Source organism: Heptranchias perlo, chromosome 12 (assembly GCF_035084215.1).
Source record: "Heptranchias perlo isolate sHepPer1 chromosome 12, sHepPer1.hap1, whole genome shotgun sequence".
Classification (NCBI taxonomy): Eukaryota; Metazoa; Chordata; class Chondrichthyes; order Hexanchiformes; family Hexanchidae; genus Heptranchias; species Heptranchias perlo.
The window spans coordinates 64,442,117-64,462,528 of NC_090336.1; the positions used below are offsets into that span (position 1 = coordinate 64,442,117).

The following is a 20,412-nucleotide window of genomic DNA, read 5'->3' on the forward strand; positions in this document are numbered from 1 at the left end:
TTGACAGATTGGTAAATTTGCCAGTAGGCCACCAATCAGATGGGAGAGGGTTGTGTCTCAACGGACCTCCGTCAGTCAGTCTCAGTCACTAACGAACTGCCGTGGAAGGAAACCTCTTTGAGTAAAACTAGTGACGTGACGTGTCTCACAATGAGCGAGCGAGTGAGATTGCAACGGCCAATTGAGAAAGAGGTGAGGTGCTGACAATCAGCAGCTCGTGTTGAAACATTCATTCCACGGCAGGCAAGACCAATCAAAAAAAATACTGCAGATGCTGGCTCGGCTCGGCTGGCTGGCTGGCTGGCTGGCTGGCTGGCTGGCTGGCTGGAAATGGGAAATAAAAACACAAGGCGTGTTAAAGGCTGGTTAAACTGTCGAAAGAAACAAGGCGTTAATGTTTCAGAAGCGCCTATTGAAAGGTGTCTCTCAAGCTGCTCCCTGACTGGGCCCTGTCCGTTGTCATGTTAATCGCTGGTTAAACTGTCGGAAGAAACAAGGCGTTAATGTTTCAGAAGCGCCTATTGAAAGGTGTCTCTCAAGCTGCTCCCTGACTGGGCCCTGTCCGTTGTCATGTTAATCCCAGGGCGGGGCGGGACTGCTTTGACCGGGAGACCTGTTTTCTGGGACGCAGGTGTGACATTCCAGGGAGGCACCTACTTTGTGCTGATTCGAAACGACCACGACAACGGCAACTTGCAGTTCTATATTACAACAACAACAACGCGCGTGTGGTAGTTGGGAGGGGCTGCGTTCGCGCTCTCCCCCCTGCATTGAAACTCAAAGTTCGATTTTCAATCCCATAGTCCACCAATCGGATGGGAGACGGTGTGTGTGTGTGTGTGTGTGTGTGTGTGTGTCAGTGTCAGTGTCAGTGTCAGTCTCTCTCTCTCTCTCTCTCTCTCTCACTCTTACTCAGAGCTGCTGTGGAAGGAAACCTTTTTAAAAAGAACTTGCATATTGAAAAAAAGATGTGTCTCAAGCTGCCGGGCCCTGTCCATTGTCACGTTAATGGCAGGACGGGGCAGGACTGCTTTGACCAGGAGACCTGTTTTCTGGGACGCAGGTGTGAGATTCCAGGGGACCTGCTTTGTGCTGATTTCCCTGCCTCCCTCCCTCCCCCCCAGGACTTCCTTCTGAACACCTTTGTCGTTTGAGCGAGGGCCAAAAGCCTGCCTGTGAAAGGGAAGGATCAGCCGGTCAGCCCCCTGCTGGTCGCTGCTGCCAGTGCAGCAGGCGTGCGTGTGTCCTCGGCCTCGTGTCCAGGTCCCTCAGGGACTTGAGGCAGCTCTCCCCGGTGGTCTCGTGGTCAGGACCGGGCTTCGAATCCCGGTCGGGGGGGGATGACTTTCTGCTGCAGATTAATTGGCATGAAGGAAAGTCTCCCCTCCTGAGCGGAATGCTCCACCCTCACCACCACCGCCACCGCCTTTTCCTCCCCTTGACAAACAGACAGACAGACAGACAGACAGTCAGTCCAGTTCGGGAGCGCAGCTTTCATTAAGCAATGGCGTTTGTGACAACTCATCGTCTGACAGGTTGATGATTTCCCCACACGCCTCCTGCCGAATAAAAGGCTCACCCTCCCGGACACTACCCCCAGAATCACCCACCCCGCCCCCCCGGGGTGAATATTAAGCCCGAGAACACCGACTGTAACCAACCGCAGTGAAAAGTTGAAGTGGCAACTCATTAACCAGATTTATTTTGGGCAACTCATTAACCAGATTTTTTGTTCATTTGGTTTATGAGTTGCCAAGTGTAAATCTGGTTAATGAGTTGCCACTTCAACTTTTCACTGCAGTTGGTTACAGTCGGTGTTCTCGGGCTTAATATTCACCCCGGGGGGGGGGGGGGGGGGGTGTATAGCGGGCGATGGCCGGTGTGGAGTGCGTTTTTTGGGGGTTGATTTTCACTTTGCCTCGCTGGTGGAATTTGTGGGAGGCAGGCAAGGGGATTGGTGTGGGCTGGTGGGCGGCAAGGGAGATGCTTGCTTCGGGGTGTTATCCTCACTTTGGTCCGCTGGTGAGAGTAGGCAGCGGCAGGCAGGCCGGCAGGCAAGTGTGATGTAGTGTGGGGTGCAGTGCAGTGCAGTGCAGTGCGGTGCTGCCCTGTCGTTTATGAAAGGTTGTAATGACACTGCTTTGCAGCTGACCATGTCCACTGATTTGTGACGCCCGTATGGAGGCTGATATCTCAGGAGGGCCGAGGCCGATTTCCTCCGGGGACGGCTCGTCGCGTGCGGCAGGACGAGGCGCAGCGGACGGTACCGAGCGCTCGGAGGTGCGGCGCTGCCCGCCGGAGGTACAGCGAAAGGCTGCAAACCGCTTTCCGCCTGCTAACTCGGCGGCCGTCAGACCGACCGACTCCGCTTTACCACCGGAGCTAGAGTCGGGCAAGGGGCACCGAAAGGTACCGGAAGGATCGCGTTCGCACGACGGGAAGTCGACTAGCGGGCCGCCGAAAGCGAGCCGGGGGCCCCCGGTTTTTCTGTCCCACCTGGAGACTGATATCTCAGGAAGGCCGAGGCCGATTTCCTCCGGGGACGGCTCGTCGCGTGCGGCAGGACGAGGCGCAGCGGACGGTACCGAGCGCTCGGAGGTGCGGCGCTGCCCGCCGGAGGTACAGCGAAAGTCTGCGAACCGCTTTCCGCCTCCTCTCACCGCACGGCTCTCCTTTTCACCCACTGGCGGATTTTCACCCTCCGACTGCTCGCTACCGTCCGCTGCGCCTGGTCCGGGCCCTGTCCATTGTCATGTTAATGGCAGGGCGGGGCAGGACTGCTTTCACCAGGAACCCGGTTTTCTGGGTCAGAGGTTCCAGGGGACCTGTTTTGTGCGGACTTCCCTGTGTCCGTCCCTCCATGCCTTCCCCCCAGGACTTCCTTCTGAACACCTTTGTCGTTTGAGCGAGGGCCAAAAGCCTGCCTGTGAAAGGGAAGGATCAGCCGGTCGGAACCCTGCTGGTCGCTGCTGCCAGTGCAGCAGGCGTGCGTGTGTCCTCGGCCTCGTGTCCAGGTCCCTCAGGGACTTGAGGCAACTCTCCCCGGTGGTCTCGTGGTCAGGACCGGGCTTCGAATCCCGGTCGGGGGGGGATGACTTTCTGCTGCAGATTAATTGGCACCTCTGAAAGAAAGTCTCCCCTCCTGAGCGTAAAGCTCCACCCTTAACCACCACCGCCGCCTTTTCCACCCCTTGACAAACAGACAGACAGACAGACAGACAGTCAGTCCAGTTCGGGAGCGCAGCTTTCATTTGGAAGCAGACCCTGCTTGTTTAAAGTCAACGACGCCAAGTTATTTTGCACTTTGAATTATATCGCTACGTGCGAGCGGCACTCAGCCTTGGAGAAGAAAAAAATACCACTGAGCTGAGAAAGGTCTTTTTAAAACGGTTTCCTTCCACAGCAGCTCTGAGTGAGAGAGAGAGAGAGAGAGAGAGAGAGAGATATCAGCTTTATTCTCAGTAATAATACACACACACACACACACACACACACACAGAGACACTGGGAAAGAGCTGTTTTTCCTTTTGAATATCTCCCCACGGGGAGCTGCACCGTTCCCAGAGACACTGCAATACTGGGTCGATGCGTGGAGTGGACGGAGCAAGCCCCTTTTCCATCTCCCTGTTCTAAAAATCAATTTAAAATAATAATAAATAATATGTGTGTGTGTGTGTGTGTGTGTGTGTGTGTCGGTGTCAGTATCAGTCAGTCAGTCAGTGTCTCTCTCTCTCTCTCTCTCTCTCTCCCTCACACTCAGAGCTGCTGTGGAAGGAAACTTTTTTAAAAAGAACTTGCTTATTGAAAGAAAGATGTGTCTCAAGCTGCCGGGCCCTGTCCATTGTCATGTCAATGGCAGGACTGCTTTCACCAGGAACCCGGTTTTCTGGGTCAGAGGTTCCAGGGGACCTGTTTTGTGCGGACTTCCCTGTGTCCGTCCCTCCCTGCCTGCCTTCCCCCCAGGACTTCCTTCTGAACACCTTTGTCGTTTGAGCGAGGGCCAAAAGCCTGCCTGTGAAAGGGAAGGATCAGCCGGTCAGCCCCCTGCTGGTCGCTGCTGCCAGTGCAGCAGGCGTGCGTGTGTATTCGGCCTCGTGTCCAGGTCCCTCAGGGACTTGAGGCAACTCTCCCCGGTGGTCTCGTGGTCAGGACCGGGCTTCGAATCCCGGTTGGGGGGGGATGACTTTCTGCTGCAGATTAATTGGCACCTCTGAAAGAAAGTCTCCCCTCCTGTGCGTAATGCTCCACCCTCACCACCACCACCGCCTTTTCCACCCCTTGACAAACAGACAGACAGACAGACAGACAGTCAGTCCAGTTCGGGAGCGCAGCTTTCATTTGGAAGCAGACCCTGCTTGTTTAAAGTCAACGACGCCAAGTTATTTTGCACTTTGAATTATATCGCTACGTGCGAGCGGCACTCAGCCTTGGAGAAGAAAAAAATACCACTGAGCTGAGAAAGTTCTTTTTAAAAAGGTTTCCTTCCACAGCAGCTCTGAGTGAGAGAGAGAGAGGGAGAGAGAGAGAGAGAGAGATATCAGCTTTATTCTCAGTAATAATACACACACACACACACACACACACACACAGAGACACTGGGAAAGAGCTGATTTTCCTTTTGAATATCTCCCCACGGGGAGCTGCACCGTTCCCAGAGACACTGCAATACTGGGTCGATGCGTGGAGTGGACGGAGCAAGCCCCTATTCCATCTCCCTGTTCTAAAAATCAATTAAAAATAATAATAAATAATATGTGTGTGTGTGTGTGTGTGTGTGTGTGTGTGTGTGTGTGTCGGTGTCAGTATCAGTCAGTGAGTCAGTGTCTCTCTCTCTCTCTCTCTCTCTCTCTCACTCAGAGCTGCTGTGGAAGGAAACTTTTTTAAAAAGAACTTGCATATTGAAAGAAAGATGTGTCTCAAGCTGCCGGGCCCTGTCCATTGTCATGTCAATGGCAGGACTGCTTTCACCAGGAACCCGGTTTTCTGGGTCAGAGGTTCCAGGGGACCTGTTTTGTGCGGACTTCCCTGTGTCCGTCCCTCCCTGCCTGCCTTCCCCCCAGGACTTCCTTCTGAACACCTTTGTCGTTTCAGCGAGGGCCAAAAGCCTGCCTGTGAAAGGGAAGGATCAGCCGGTCAGCCCCCTGTTGGTCGCTGCTGCCAGTGCAGCAGGCGTGCGTGTGTATTCGGCCTCGTGTCCAGGTCCCTCAGGGACTTGAGGCAACTCTCCCCGGTGGTCTTGTGGTCAGGACCGGGCTTCGAATCCCGGTCGGGGGGGATGACTTTCTGCTACAGATTAATTGGCACCTCTGAAAGAAAGTCTCCCCTCCTGAGCGTAAAGCTCCACCCTCACCACCACCGCCGCCTTTTCCTCCCCTTGACAAGCAGACAGACAGACAGACAGACAGTCCAGTTCGGGAGCGCAGCTTTCATTTGGAAGCAGACCCTGCTTGTTTAAAGTCAACGACGCCAAGTTATTTTGCACTTTGAATTATATCGCTACGTGCGAGCGGCACTCAGCCTTGGAGAAGAAAAAAATACCACTGAGCTGAGAAAGTTCTTTTTAAAACGGTTTCCTTCCACAGCAGCTCTGAGTGAGAGAGAGAGAGAGAGAGAGAGATATCAGCTTTATTCTCAGTAATAATACACACACACACACACACACACACACACAGAGACACTGGGAAAGAGCTGTTTTTCCTTTTGAATATCTCCCCACGGGGAGCTGCACCGTTCCCAGAAACACTGCAATACTGGGTCGATGCGTGGAGTGGACGGAGCAAGCCCCTATTCCATCTCCCTGTTCGAAAAATCAATTTAAAATAATAATAAATAATATGTGTGTGTGTGTGTGTGTGTGTGTGTGTGTGTGTCGGTGTCAGTATCAGTCAGTGAGTCAGTGTCTCTCTCTCTCTCTCTCTCTCTCTCTCTCACTCATAGCTGCTGTGGAAGGAAACTTTTTAAAAAAGAACTTGCTTATTGAAAGAAAGATGTGTCTCAAGCTGCCGGGCCCTGTCCATTGTCATGTCAATGGCAGGACTGCTTTCACCAGGAACCCGTTTTTCTGGGTCAGAGGTTCCAGGGGACCTGTTTTGTGCGGACTTCCCTGTGTCCGTCCCTCCCTGCCTGCCTTCCCCCCAGGACTTCCTTCTGAACACCTTTGTCGTTTAAAATAATAATAAATAATATGTGTGTGTGTGTGTGTGTGTGTGTGTGTGTGTGTGTGTGTCGGTGTCAGTCAGTGAGTCAGTGTCTCTCTCTCTCCTCTCTCTCTCTCACACTCAGAGCTGCTGTGGAAGGAAACTTTTTTAAAAAGAACTTGCTTATTGAAAGAAAGATGTGTCTCAAGCTGCCGGGCCCTGTCCATTGTCCTGTCAGTGGCAGGACTGCTTTCACCAGGAACCCGGTTTTCTGGGTCAGAGGTTCCAGGGGACCTGTTTTGTGCGGACTTCCCTGTGTCCGTCCCTCCCTGCCTGCCTTCCCCCCAGGACTTCCTTCTGAACACCTTTGTCGTTTGAGCGAGGGCCAAAAGCCTGCCTGTGAAAGGGAAGGATCAGCCGGTCAGCCCCCTGTTGGTCGCTGCTGCCAGTGCAGCAGGCGTGCGTGTGTCCTCGGCCTCGTGTCCAGGTCCCTCAGGGACTTGAGGCAACTCTCCCCGGTGGTCTCGTGGTCAGGACCGGGCTTCGAATCCCGGTCGGGGGGGATGACTTTCTGCTGCAGATGAATTGGCACCTCTGAAAGAAAGTCTCCCCTCCTGAGCGTAAAGCTCCACCCTCACCACCACCGCCGCCTTTTCCACCCCTTGACAAACGGACAGACAGACAGACAGACAGTCAGTCAGTCCAGTTCGGGAGCGCAGCTTTCATTTGGAAGCAGACCCTGCTTGTTTCAAGTCAACGACGCCAAGTTATTTTGCACTTTGAATTATATCGCTACGTGCGAGCGGCACTCAGCCTTGGAGAAGAAAAAAATACCACTGAGCTGAGAAAGTTCTTTTTAAAAAGGTTTGCTTCCACAGCAGCTCTGAGTGTGAGAGAGAGAGAGAGAGAGAGAGAGAGAGATATCAGCTTTATTCTCAGTAATAATACACACACACACACACACACACACACACACACAGAGACACTGGGAAAGAGCTGATTTTCCTTTTGAATATCTCCCCACGGGGAGCTGCACCGTTCCCAGAAACACTGCAATACTGGGTCGATGCGTGGAGTGGACAGAGCAAGCCCCTAGTCCATCTCCCTGTTCTAAAAATCAATTAAAAATAATAATAAATAATATGTGTGTGTGTGTGTGTGTGTGTGTGTGTGTCGGTGTCAGTATCAGTCAGTCAGTCAGTCAGTGTCTCTCTCTCTCTCTCTCTCTCTCTCTCTCAGAGCTGCTGTGGAAGGAAACTTTTTTAAAAAGGACTTGCTTATTGAAAGAAAGATGTGTCTCAAGCTGCCGGGCCCTGTCCATTGTCATGTCAGTGGCAGGACTGCTTTCACCAGGAACCCGGTTTTGTGGGTCAGAGGTTCCAGGGGACCTGTTTTGTGCGGACTTCCCTGTGTCCGTCCCTCCCTGCCTGCCTTCCCCCCAGGACTTCCTTCTGAACACCTTTGTCGTTTGAGCGAGGGCCAAAAGCCTGCCTGTGAAAGGGAAGGATCAGCCGGTCAGCCCCCTGTTGGTCGCTGCTGCCAGTGCAGCAGGCGTGCGTGTGTCCTCGGCCTCGTGTCCAGGTCCCTCAGGGACTTGAGGCATCTCTCCCCGGTGGTCTCGTGGTCAGGACCGGGCTTCGAATCCCGGTCGGGGGGGATGACTTTCTGCTGCAGATTAATTGGCACCTCTGAAAGAAAGTCTCCCCTCCTGAGCGTAAAGCTCCACCCTCACCACCACCGCCACCTTTTCCACCCCTTGACAAACAGACAGACAGACAGACAGTCAGTCCAGTTCGGGAGCGCAGCTTTCATTTGGAAGCAGACCCTGCTTGTTTCAAGTCAACGACGCCAAGTTATTTTGCACTTTGAATTATATCGCTCCGTGCGAGCGGCACTCAGCCTTGGAGAAGAAAAAAATACCACTGAGCTGAGAAAGTTCTTTTTAAAACGGTTTCCTTCCACAGCAGCTCTGAGTGTAAGAGAGAGAGAGAGAGAGAGAGAGAGATATCAGCTTTATTCTCAGTAATAATACACACACACACACACACACACACACACACACACACACACACACACACACACAGAGACACTGGGAAAGAGCTGTTTTTCCTTTTGAATATCTCCCCACAGGGAGCTGCACCGTTCCCAGAGACACTGCAATACTGGGTCGATGCGTGGAGTGGACGGAGCAAGCCCCTAGTCCATCTCCCTGTTCCAAAAATCAATTTAATATATGGTCCCCAGATAGGGGACGTATCAGATATTAAACTGATAAGAACAGATTTTTTTTTTTTTTTTTTTTTTTTTTTTTTTTTTTTTCTGACACTCTGGGGTGCCTTATTGCCTTACAGATTCATTCCAGATTCCTTGCAGTGACATTACATCAAGCCAAAGCTCTACAAGCCAAAGCTCTACACTCTGCCCGAGGGGATTTCTCCCTGACTGCATCCCCCCGGCATACAATGGCAGGAAGGCTCCAAATGGTTGCCTTCCCCCACTTGACCACTTGATCTTAGCCAAAAGGCCGAGAAGCGATACCGCGCTCGATGCGAATTGATCTCGGGTCCTGTTTGCCCTCCCTCTTTGTTCTCTGGCTGCCGGTGTTGAAAGCAGTCTCGAAGCACTGCCGTTCTCTCCCACTCTGGCCACATTTTTTGCCACCGTTTCTAATTGCAACAGTGGATGAGTTTAAAGAAGTTGCCGTTTTTTCCTTTCTTGCCAGGATTGCTTGACAGATTGGTAAATTTGCCAGTAGGCCACCAATCAGATGGGAGAGGGTTGTGTCTCAACGGACCTCCGTCAGTCAGTCTCAGTCACTAACGAACTGCCGTGGAAGGAAACCTCTTTGAGTAAAACTAGTGACGTGACGTGTCTCACAATGAGCGAGCGAGTGAGATTGCAACGGCCAATTGAGAAAGAGGTGAGGTGCTGACAATCAGCAGCTCGTGTTGAAACATTCATTCCACGGCAGGCAAGACCAATCAAAAAAAATACTGCAGATGCTGGCTCGGCTCGGCTGGCTGGCTGGCTGGCTGGCTGGCTGGCTGGCTGGAAATGGGAAATAAAAACACAAGGCGTGTTAAAGGCTGGTTAAACTGTCGAAAGAAACAAGGCGTTAATGTTTCAGAAGCGCCTATTGAAAGACGTCTCTCAAGCTGCTCCCTGACTGGGCCCTGTCCATTGTCACGTTAATCCCAGGGCGGGGCGGGACTGCTTTGACCGGGAGACCTGTTTTCTGGGACGCAGGTGTGACATTCCAGGGAGGCACCTACTTTGTGCTGATTCGAAACGACCACGACAACGGCAACTTGCAGTTCTATATTACAACAACAACAACGCGCGTGTGGTAGTTGGGAGGGGCTGCGTTCGCGCTCTCCCCCCTGCATTGAAACTCAAAGTTCGATTTTCAATCCCATAGTCCACCAATCGGATGGGAGACGGTGTGTGTGTGTGTGTGTGTGTGTGTGTGTGTCAGTGTCAGTGTCAGTGTCAGTCTCTCTCTCTCTCTCTCTCTCTCTCACTCTTACTCAGAGCTGCTGTGGAAGGAAACCTTTTTAAAAAGAACTTGCATATTGAAAAAAAGATGTGTCTCAAGCTGCCGGGCCCTGTCCATTGTCACGTTAATGGCAGGACGGGGCAGGACTGCTTTGACCAGGAGACCTGTTTTCTGGGACGCAGGTGTGAGATTCCAGGGGACCTGCTTTGTGCTGATTTCCCTGCCTCCCTCCCTCCCCCCCAGGACTTCCTTCTGAACACCTTTGTCGTTTGAGCGAGGGCCAAAAGCCTGCCTGTGAAAGGGAAGGATCAGCCGGTCAGCCCCCTGCTGGTCGCTGCTGCCAGTGCAGCAGGCGTGCGTGTGTCCTCGGCCTCGTGTCCAGGTCCCTCAGGGACTTGAGGCAGCTCTCCCCGGTGGTCTCGTGGTCAGGACCGGGCTTCGAATCCCGGTCGGGGGGGGATGACTTTCTGCTGCAGATTAATTGGCATGAAGGAAAGTCTCCCCTCCTGAGCGGAATGCTCCACCCTCACCACCACCGCCACCGCCTTTTCCTCCCCTTGACAAACAGACAGACAGACAGACAGACAGTCAGTCCAGTTCGGGAGCGCAGCTTTCATTAAGCAATGGCGTTTGTGACAACTCATCGTCTGACAGGTTGATGATTTCCCCACACGCCTCCTGCCGAATAAAAGGCTCACCCTCCCGGACACTACCCCCAGAATCACCCACCCCGCCCCCCCGGGGTGAATATTAAGCCCGAGAACACCGACTGTAACCAACCGCAGTGAAAAGTTGAAGTGGCAACTCATTAACCAGATTTATTTTGGGCAACTCATTAACCAGATTTTTTGTTCATTTGGTTTATGAGTTGCCAAGTGTAAATCTGGTTAATGAGTTGCCACTTCAACTTTTCACTGCAGTTGGTTACAGTCGGTGTTCTCGGGCTTAATATTCACCCCGGGGGGGGGGGGGGGGGGGTGTATAGCGGGCGATGGCCGGTGTGGAGTGCGTTTTTTGGGGGTTGATTTTCACTTTGCCTCGCTGGTGGAATTTGTGGGAGGCAGGCAAGGGGATTGGTGTGGGCTGGTGGGCGGCAAGGGAGATGCTTGCTTCGGGGTGTTATCCTCACTTTGGTCCGCTGGTGAGAGTAGGCAGCGGCAGGCAGGCCGGCAGGCAAGTGTGATGTAGTGTGGGGTGCAGTGCAGTGCAGTGCAGTGCGGTGCTGCCCTGTCGTTTATGAAAGGTTGTAATGACACTGCTTTGCAGCTGACCATGTCCACTGATTTGTGACGCCCGTATGGAGGCTGATATCTCAGGAGGGCCGAGGCCGATTTCCTCCGGGGACGGCTCGTCGCGTGCGGCAGGACGAGGCGCAGCGGACGGTACCGAGCGCTCGGAGGTGCGGCGCTGCCCGCCGGAGGTACAGCGAAAGGCTGCAAACCGCTTTCCGCCTGCTAACTCGGCGGCCGTCAGACCGACCGACTCCGCTTTACCACCGGAGCTAGAGTCGGGCAAGGGGCACCGAAAGGTACCGGAAGGATCGCGTTCGCACGACGGGAAGTCGACTAGCGGGCCGCCGAAAGCGAGCCGGGGGCCCCCGGTTTTTCTGTCCCACCTGGAGACTGATATCTCAGGAAGGCCGAGGCCGATTTCCTCCGGGGACGGCTCGTCGCGTGCGGCAGGACGAGGCGCAGCGGACGGTACCGAGCGCTCGGAGGTGCGGCGCTGCCCGCCGGAGGTACAGCGAAAGTCTGCGAACCGCTTTCCGCCTCCTCTCACCGCACGGCTCTCCTTTTCACCCACTGGCGGATTTTCACCCTCCGACTGCTCGCTACCGTCCGCTGCGCCTGGTCCGGGCCCTGTCCATTGTCATGTTAATGGCAGGGCGGGGCAGGACTGCTTTCACCAGGAACCCGGTTTTCTGGGTCAGAGGTTCCAGGGGACCTGTTTTGTGCGGACTTCCCTGTGTCCGTCCCTCCATGCCTTCCCCCCAGGACTTCCTTCTGAACACCTTTGTCGTTTGAGCGAGGGCCAAAAGCCTGCCTGTGAAAGGGAAGGATCAGCCGGTCGGAACCCTGCTGGTCGCTGCTGCCAGTGCAGCAGGCGTGCGTGTGTCCTCGGCCTCGTGTCCAGGTCCCTCAGGGACTTGAGGCAACTCTCCCCGGTGGTCTCGTGGTCAGGACCGGGCTTCGAATCCCGGTCGGGGGGGGATGACTTTCTGCTGCAGATTAATTGGCACCTCTGAAAGAAAGTCTCCCCTCCTGAGCGTAAAGCTCCACCCTTAACCACCACCGCCGCCTTTTCCACCCCTTGACAAACAGACAGACAGACAGACAGACAGTCAGTCCAGTTCGGGAGCGCAGCTTTCATTTGGAAGCAGACCCTGCTTGTTTAAAGTCAACGACGCCAAGTTATTTTGCACTTTGAATTATATCGCTACGTGCGAGCGGCACTCAGCCTTGGAGAAGAAAAAAATACCACTGAGCTGAGAAAGGTCTTTTTAAAACGGTTTCCTTCCACAGCAGCTCTGAGTGAGAGAGAGAGAGAGAGAGAGAGAGAGAGATATCAGCTTTATTCTCAGTAATAATACACACACACACACACACACACACACACAGAGACACTGGGAAAGAGCTGTTTTTCCTTTTGAATATCTCCCCACGGGGAGCTGCACCGTTCCCAGAGACACTGCAATACTGGGTCGATGCGTGGAGTGGACGGAGCAAGCCCCTTTTCCATCTCCCTGTTCTAAAAATCAATTTAAAATAATAATAAATAATATGTGTGTGTGTGTGTGTGTGTGTGTGTGTGTCGGTGTCAGTATCAGTCAGTCAGTCAGTGTCTCTCTCTCTCTCTCTCTCTCTCTCCCTCACACTCAGAGCTGCTGTGGAAGGAAACTTTTTTAAAAAGAACTTGCTTATTGAAAGAAAGATGTGTCTCAAGCTGCCGGGCCCTGTCCATTGTCATGTCAATGGCAGGACTGCTTTCACCAGGAACCCGGTTTTCTGGGTCAGAGGTTCCAGGGGACCTGTTTTGTGCGGACTTCCCTGTGTCCGTCCCTCCCTGCCTGCCTTCCCCCCAGGACTTCCTTCTGAACACCTTTGTCGTTTGAGCGAGGGCCAAAAGCCTGCCTGTGAAAGGGAAGGATCAGCCGGTCAGCCCCCTGCTGGTCGCTGCTGCCAGTGCAGCAGGCGTGCGTGTGTATTCGGCCTCGTGTCCAGGTCCCTCAGGGACTTGAGGCAACTCTCCCCGGTGGTCTCGTGGTCAGGACCGGGCTTCGAATCCCGGTTGGGGGGGGATGACTTTCTGCTGCAGATTAATTGGCACCTCTGAAAGAAAGTCTCCCCTCCTGTGCGTAATGCTCCACCCTCACCACCACCACCGCCTTTTCCACCCCTTGACAAACAGACAGACAGACAGACAGACAGTCAGTCCAGTTCGGGAGCGCAGCTTTCATTTGGAAGCAGACCCTGCTTGTTTAAAGTCAACGACGCCAAGTTATTTTGCACTTTGAATTATATCGCTACGTGCGAGCGGCACTCAGCCTTGGAGAAGAAAAAAATACCACTGAGCTGAGAAAGTTCTTTTTAAAAAGGTTTCCTTCCACAGCAGCTCTGAGTGAGAGAGAGAGAGGGAGAGAGAGAGAGAGAGAGATATCAGCTTTATTCTCAGTAATAATACACACACACACACACACACACACACACAGAGACACTGGGAAAGAGCTGATTTTCCTTTTGAATATCTCCCCACGGGGAGCTGCACCGTTCCCAGAGACACTGCAATACTGGGTCGATGCGTGGAGTGGACGGAGCAAGCCCCTATTCCATCTCCCTGTTCTAAAAATCAATTAAAAATAATAATAAATAATATGTGTGTGTGTGTGTGTGTGTGTGTGTGTGTGTGTGTGTGTCGGTGTCAGTATCAGTCAGTGAGTCAGTGTCTCTCTCTCTCTCTCTCTCTCTCTCTCACTCAGAGCTGCTGTGGAAGGAAACTTTTTTAAAAAGAACTTGCATATTGAAAGAAAGATGTGTCTCAAGCTGCCGGGCCCTGTCCATTGTCATGTCAATGGCAGGACTGCTTTCACCAGGAACCCGGTTTTCTGGGTCAGAGGTTCCAGGGGACCTGTTTTGTGCGGACTTCCCTGTGTCCGTCCCTCCCTGCCTGCCTTCCCCCCAGGACTTCCTTCTGAACACCTTTGTCGTTTCAGCGAGGGCCAAAAGCCTGCCTGTGAAAGGGAAGGATCAGCCGGTCAGCCCCCTGTTGGTCGCTGCTGCCAGTGCAGCAGGCGTGCGTGTGTATTCGGCCTCGTGTCCAGGTCCCTCAGGGACTTGAGGCAACTCTCCCCGGTGGTCTTGTGGTCAGGACCGGGCTTCGAATCCCGGTCGGGGGGGATGACTTTCTGCTACAGATTAATTGGCACCTCTGAAAGAAAGTCTCCCCTCCTGAGCGTAAAGCTCCACCCTCACCACCACCGCCGCCTTTTCCTCCCCTTGACAAGCAGACAGACAGACAGACAGACAGTCCAGTTCGGGAGCGCAGCTTTCATTTGGAAGCAGACCCTGCTTGTTTAAAGTCAACGACGCCAAGTTATTTTGCACTTTGAATTATATCGCTACGTGCGAGCGGCACTCAGCCTTGGAGAAGAAAAAAATACCACTGAGCTGAGAAAGTTCTTTTTAAAACGGTTTCCTTCCACAGCAGCTCTGAGTGAGAGAGAGAGAGAGAGAGAGAGATATCAGCTTTATTCTCAGTAATAATACACACACACACACACACACACACACACAGAGACACTGGGAAAGAGCTGTTTTTCCTTTTGAATATCTCCCCACGGGGAGCTGCACCGTTCCCAGAAACACTGCAATACTGGGTCGATGCGTGGAGTGGACGGAGCAAGCCCCTATTCCATCTCCCTGTTCGAAAAATCAATTTAAAATAATAATAAATAATATGTGTGTGTGTGTGTGTGTGTGTGTGTGTGTGTGTCGGTGTCAGTATCAGTCAGTGAGTCAGTGTCTCTCTCTCTCTCTCTCTCTCTCTCTCTCACTCATAGCTGCTGTGGAAGGAAACTTTTTAAAAAAGAACTTGCTTATTGAAAGAAAGATGTGTCTCAAGCTGCCGGGCCCTGTCCATTGTCATGTCAATGGCAGGACTGCTTTCACCAGGAACCCGTTTTTCTGGGTCAGAGGTTCCAGGGGACCTGTTTTGTGCGGACTTCCCTGTGTCCGTCCCTCCCTGCCTGCCTTCCCCCCAGGACTTCCTTCTGAACACCTTTGTCGTTTAAAATAATAATAAATAATATGTGTGTGTGTGTGTGTGTGTGTGTGTGTGTGTGTGTGTGTCGGTGTCAGTCAGTGAGTCAGTGTCTCTCTCTCTCCTCTCTCTCTCTCACACTCAGAGCTGCTGTGGAAGGAAACTTTTTTAAAAAGAACTTGCTTATTGAAAGAAAGATGTGTCTCAAGCTGCCGGGCCCTGTCCATTGTCCTGTCAGTGGCAGGACTGCTTTCACCAGGAACCCGGTTTTCTGGGTCAGAGGTTCCAGGGGACCTGTTTTGTGCGGACTTCCCTGTGTCCGTCCCTCCCTGCCTGCCTTCCCCCCAGGACTTCCTTCTGAACACCTTTGTCGTTTGAGCGAGGGCCAAAAGCCTGCCTGTGAAAGGGAAGGATCAGCCGGTCAGCCCCCTGTTGGTCGCTGCTGCCAGTGCAGCAGGCGTGCGTGTGTCCTCGGCCTCGTGTCCAGGTCCCTCAGGGACTTGAGGCAACTCTCCCCGGTGGTCTCGTGGTCAGGACCGGGCTTCGAATCCCGGTCGGGGGGGATGACTTTCTGCTGCAGATGAATTGGCACCTCTGAAAGAAAGTCTCCCCTCCTGAGCGTAAAGCTCCACCCTCACCACCACCGCCGCCTTTTCCACCCCTTGACAAACGGACAGACAGACAGACAGACAGTCAGTCAGTCCAGTTCGGGAGCGCAGCTTTCATTTGGAAGCAGACCCTGCTTGTTTCAAGTCAACGACGCCAAGTTATTTTGCACTTTGAATTATATCGCTACGTGCGAGCGGCACTCAGCCTTGGAGAAGAAAAAAATACCACTGAGCTGAGAAAGTTCTTTTTAAAAAGGTTTGCTTCCACAGCAGCTCTGAGTGTGAGAGAGAGAGAGAGAGAGAGAGAGAGAGATATCAGCTTTATTCTCAGTAATAATACACACACACACACACACACACACACACACACAGAGACACTGGGAAAGAGCTGATTTTCCTTTTGAATATCTCCCCACGGGGAGCTGCACCGTTCCCAGAAACACTGCAATACTGGGTCGATGCGTGGAGTGGACAGAGCAAGCCCCTAGTCCATCTCCCTGTTCTAAAAATCAATTAAAAATAATAATAAATAATATGTGTGTGTGTGTGTGTGTGTGTGTGTGTGTCGGTGTCAGTATCAGTCAGTCAGTCAGTCAGTGTCTCTCTCTCTCTCTCTCTCTCTCTCTCTCAGAGCTGCTGTGGAAGGAAACTTTTTTAAAAAGGACTTGCTTATTGAAAGAAAGATGTGTCTCAAGCTGCCGGGCCCTGTCCATTGTCATGTCAGTGGCAGGACTGCTTTCACCAGGAACCCGGTTTTGTGGGTCAGAGGTTCCAGGGGACCTGTTTTGTGCGGACTTCCCTGTGTCCGTCCCTCCCTGCCTGCCTTCCCCCCAGGACTTCCTTCTGAACACCTTTGTCGTTTGAGCGAGGGCCAAAAGCCTGCCTGTGAAAGGGAAGGATCAGCCGGTCAGCCCCCTGTTGGTCGCTGCTGCCAGTGCAGCAGGCGTGCGTGTGTCCTCGGCCTCGTGTCCAGGTCCCTCAGGGACTTGAGGCATCTCTCCCCGGTGGTCTCGTGGTCAGGACCGGGCTTCGAATCCCGGTCGGGGGGGATGACTTTCTGCTGCAGATTAATTGGCACCTCTGAAAGAAAGTCTCCCCTCCTGAGCGTAAAGCTCCACCCTCACCACCACCGCCACCTTTTCCACCCCTTGACAAACAGACAGACAGACAGACAGTCAGTCCAGTTCGGGAGCGCAGCTTTCATTTGGAAGCAGACCCTGCTTGTTTCAAGTCAACGACGCCAAGTTATTTTGCACTTTGAATTATATCGCTCCGTGCGAGCGGCACTCAGCCTTGGAGAAGAAAAAAATACCACTGAGCTGAGAAAGTTCTTTTTAAAACGGTTTCCTTCCACAGCAGCTCTGAGTGTAAGAGAGAGAGAGAGAGAGAGAGAGAGATATCAGCTTTATTCTCAGTAATAATACACACACACACACACACACACACACACACACACACACACACACACACACAGAGACACTGGGAAAGAGCTGTTTTTCCTTTTGAATATCTCCCCACAGGGAGCTGCACCGTTCCCAGAGACACTGCAATACTGGGTCGATGCGTGGAGTGGACGGAGCAAGCCCCTAGTCCATCTCCCTGTTCCAAAAATCAATTTAATATATGGTCCCCAGATAGGGGACGTATCAGATATTAAACTGATAAGAACAGATTTTTTTTTTTTTTTTTTTTTTTTTTTTTTTTTTTTTCTGACACTCTGGGGTGCCTTATTGCCTTACAGATTCATTCCAGATTCCTTGCAGTGACATTACATCAAGCCAAAGCTCTACAAGCCAAAGCTCTACACTCTGCCCGAGGGGATTTCTCCCTGACTGCATCCCCCCGGCATACAATGGCAGGAAGGCTCCAAATGGTTGCCTTCCCCCACTTGACCACTTGATCTTAGCCAAAAGGCCGAGAAGCGATACCGCGCTCGATGCGAATTGATCTCGGGTCCTGTTTGCCCTCCCTCTTTGTTCTCTGGCTGCCGGTGTTGAAAGCAGTCTCGAAGCACTGCCGTTCTCTCCCACTCTGGCCACATTTTTTGCCACCGTTTCTAATTGCAACAGTGGATGAGTTTAAAGAAGTTGCCGTTTTTTCCTTTCTTGCCAGGATTGCTTGACAGATTGGTAAATTTGCCAGTAGGCCACCAATCAGATGGGAGAGGGTTGTGTCTCAACGGACCTCCGTCAGTCAGTCTCAGTCACTAACGAACTGCCGTGGAAGGAAACCTCTTTGAGTAAAACTAGTGACGTGACGTGTCTCACAATGAGCGAGCGAGTGAGATTGCAACGGCCAATTGAGAAAGAGGTGAGGTGCTGACAATCAGCAGCTCGTGTTGAAACATTCATTCCACGGCAGGCAAGACCAATCAAAAAAAATACTGCAGATGCTGGCTCGGCTCGGCTGGCTGGCTGGCTGGCTGGCTGGCTGGCTGGCTGGAAATGGGAAATAAAAACACAAGGCGTGTTAAAGGCTGGTTAAACTGTCGAAAGAAACAAGGCGTTAATGTTTCAGAAGCGCCTATTGAAAGACGTCTCTCAAGCTGCTCCCTGACTGGGCCCTGTCCATTGTCACGTTAATCCCAGGGCGGGGCGGGACTGCTTTGACCGGGAGACCTGTTTTCTGGGACGCAGGTGTGACATTCCAGGGAGGCACCTACTTTGTGCTGATTCGAAACGACCACGACAACGGCAACTTGCAGTTCTATATTACAACAACAACAACGCGCGTGTGGTAGTTGGGAGGGGCTGCGTTCGCGCTCTCCCCCCTGCATTGAAACTCAAAGTTCGATTTTCAATCCCATAGTCCACCAATCGGATGGGAGACGGTGTGTGTGTGTGTGTGTGTGTGTGTGTGTGTCAGTGTCAGTGTCAGTGTCAGTCTCTCTCTCTCTCTCTCTCTCTCTCACTCTTACTCAGAGCTGCTGTGGAAGGAAACCTTTTTAAAAAGAACTTGCATATTGAAAAAAAGATGTGTCTCAAGCTGCCGGGCCCTGTCCATTGTCACGTTAATGGCAGGACGGGGCAGGACTGCTTTGACCAGGAGACCTGTTTTCTGGGACGCAGGTGTGAGATTCCAGGGGACCTGCTTTGTGCTGATTTCCCTGCCTCCCTCCCTCCCCCCCAGGACTTCCTTCTGAACACCTTTGTCGTTTGAGCGAGGGCCAAAAGCCTGCCTGTGAAAGGGAAGGATCAGCCGGTCAGCCCCCTGCTGGTCGCTGCTGCCAGTGCAGCAGGCGTGCGTGTGTCCTCGGCCTCGTGTCCAGGTCCCTCAGGGACTTGAGGCAGCTCTCCCCGGTGGTCTCGTGGTCAGGACCGGGCTTCGAATCCCGGTCGGGGGGGGATGACTTTCTGCTGCAGATTAATTGGCATGAAGGAAAGTCTCCCCTCCTGAGCGGAATGCTCCACCCTCACCACCACCGCCACCGCCTTTTCCTCCCCTTGACAAACAGACAGACAGACAGACAGACAGTCAGTCCAGTTCGGGAGCGCAGCTTTCATTAAGCAATGGCGTTTGTGACAACTCATCGTCTGACAGGTTGATGATTTCCCCACACGCCTCCTGCCGAATAAAAGGCTCACCCTCCCGGACACTACCCCCAGAATCACCCACCCCGCCCCCCCGGGGTGAATATTAAGCCCGAGAACACCGACTGTAACCAACCGCAGTGAAAAGTTGAAGTGGCAACTCATTAACCAGATTTATTTTGGGCAACTCATTAACCAGATTTTTTGTTCATTTGGTTTATGAGTTGCCAAGTGTAAATCTGGTTAATGAGTTGCCACTTCAACTTTTCACTGCAGTTGGTTACAGTCGGTGTTCTCGGGCTTAATATTCACCCCGGGGGGGGGGGGGGGGGGGTGTATAGCGGGCGATGGCCGGTGTGGAGTGCGTTTTTTGGGGGTTGATTTTCACTTTGCCTCGCTGGTGGAATTTGTGGGAGGCAGGCAAGGGGATTGGTGTGGGCTGGTGGGCGGCAAGGGAGATGCTTGCTTCGGGGTGTTATCCTCACTTTGGTCCGCTGGTGAGAGTAGGCAGCGGCAGGCAGGCCGGCAGGCAAGTGTGATGTAGTGTGGGGTGCAGTGCAGTGCAGTGCAGTGCGGTGCTGCCCTGTCGTTTATGAAAGGTTGTAATGACACTGCTTTGCAGCTGACCATGTCCACTGATTTGTGACGCCCGTATGGAGGCTGATATCTCAGGAGGGCCGAGGCCGATTTCCTCCGGGGACGGCTCGTCGCGTGCGGCAGGACGAGGCGCAGCGGACGGTACCGAGCGCTCGGAGGTGCGGCGCTGCCCGCCGGAGGTACAGCGAAAGGCTGCAAACCGCTTTCCGCCTGCTAACTCGGCGGCCGTCAGACCGACCGACTCCGCTTTACCACCGGAGCTAGAGTCGGGCAAGGGGCACCGAAAGGTACCGGAAGGATCGCGTTCGCACGACGGGAAGTCGACTAGCGGGCCGCCGAAAGCGAGCCGGGGGCCCCCGGTTTTTCTGTCCCACCTGGAGACTGATATCTCAGGAAGGCCGAGGCCGATTTCCTCCGGGGACGGCTCGTCGCGTGCGGCAGGACGAGGCGCAGCGGACGGTACCGAGCGCTCGGAGGTGCGGCGCTGCCCGCCGGAGGTACAGCGAAAGTCTGCGAACCGCTTTCCGCCTCCTCTCACCGCACGGCTCTCCTTTTCACCCACTGGCGGATTTTCACCCTCCGACTGCTCGCTACCGTCCGCTGCGCCTGGTCCGGGCCCTGTCCATTGTCATGTTAATGGCAGGGCGGGGCAGGACTGCTTTCACCAGGAACCCGGTTTTCTGGGTCAGAGGTTCCAGGGGACCTGTTTTGTGCGGACTTCCCTGTGTCCGTCCCTCCATGCCTTCCCCCCAGGACTTCCTTCTGAACACCTTTGTCGTTTGAGCGAG

General features: G+C 53.2%; 10 pseudogenes; all 10 read right to left on the reverse strand.

Annotated features, from left to right (window-relative positions):
- Window positions 1-3,544: 3,544 nt before the first annotated feature.
- LOC137329030 (U2 spliceosomal RNA) lies at window positions 3,545-3,661 on the reverse strand (annotated as a pseudogene).
- A 974-nt stretch (window positions 3,662-4,635) lies between these two features.
- Window positions 4,636-4,752, reverse strand: LOC137329334 (U2 spliceosomal RNA; annotated as a pseudogene).
- A 965-nt stretch (window positions 4,753-5,717) lies between these two features.
- LOC137329060 (U2 spliceosomal RNA) lies at window positions 5,718-5,834 on the reverse strand (annotated as a pseudogene).
- Window positions 5,835-7,162: 1,328 nt separating this feature from the next.
- LOC137329972 (U2 spliceosomal RNA) lies at window positions 7,163-7,279 on the reverse strand (annotated as a pseudogene).
- A 987-nt stretch (window positions 7,280-8,266) lies between these two features.
- LOC137328580 (U2 spliceosomal RNA) lies at window positions 8,267-8,490 on the reverse strand (annotated as a pseudogene).
- A 3,806-nt stretch (window positions 8,491-12,296) lies between these two features.
- On the reverse strand, window positions 12,297-12,413 carry LOC137329031 (U2 spliceosomal RNA; annotated as a pseudogene).
- A 974-nt stretch (window positions 12,414-13,387) lies between these two features.
- On the reverse strand, window positions 13,388-13,504 carry LOC137329335 (U2 spliceosomal RNA; annotated as a pseudogene).
- A 965-nt stretch (window positions 13,505-14,469) lies between these two features.
- Window positions 14,470-14,586, reverse strand: LOC137329061 (U2 spliceosomal RNA; annotated as a pseudogene).
- A 1,328-nt stretch (window positions 14,587-15,914) lies between these two features.
- Window positions 15,915-16,031, reverse strand: LOC137329973 (U2 spliceosomal RNA; annotated as a pseudogene).
- Window positions 16,032-17,016: 985 nt separating this feature from the next.
- On the reverse strand, window positions 17,017-17,240 carry LOC137328581 (U2 spliceosomal RNA; annotated as a pseudogene).
- Window positions 17,241-20,412: the final 3,172 nt, after the last annotated feature.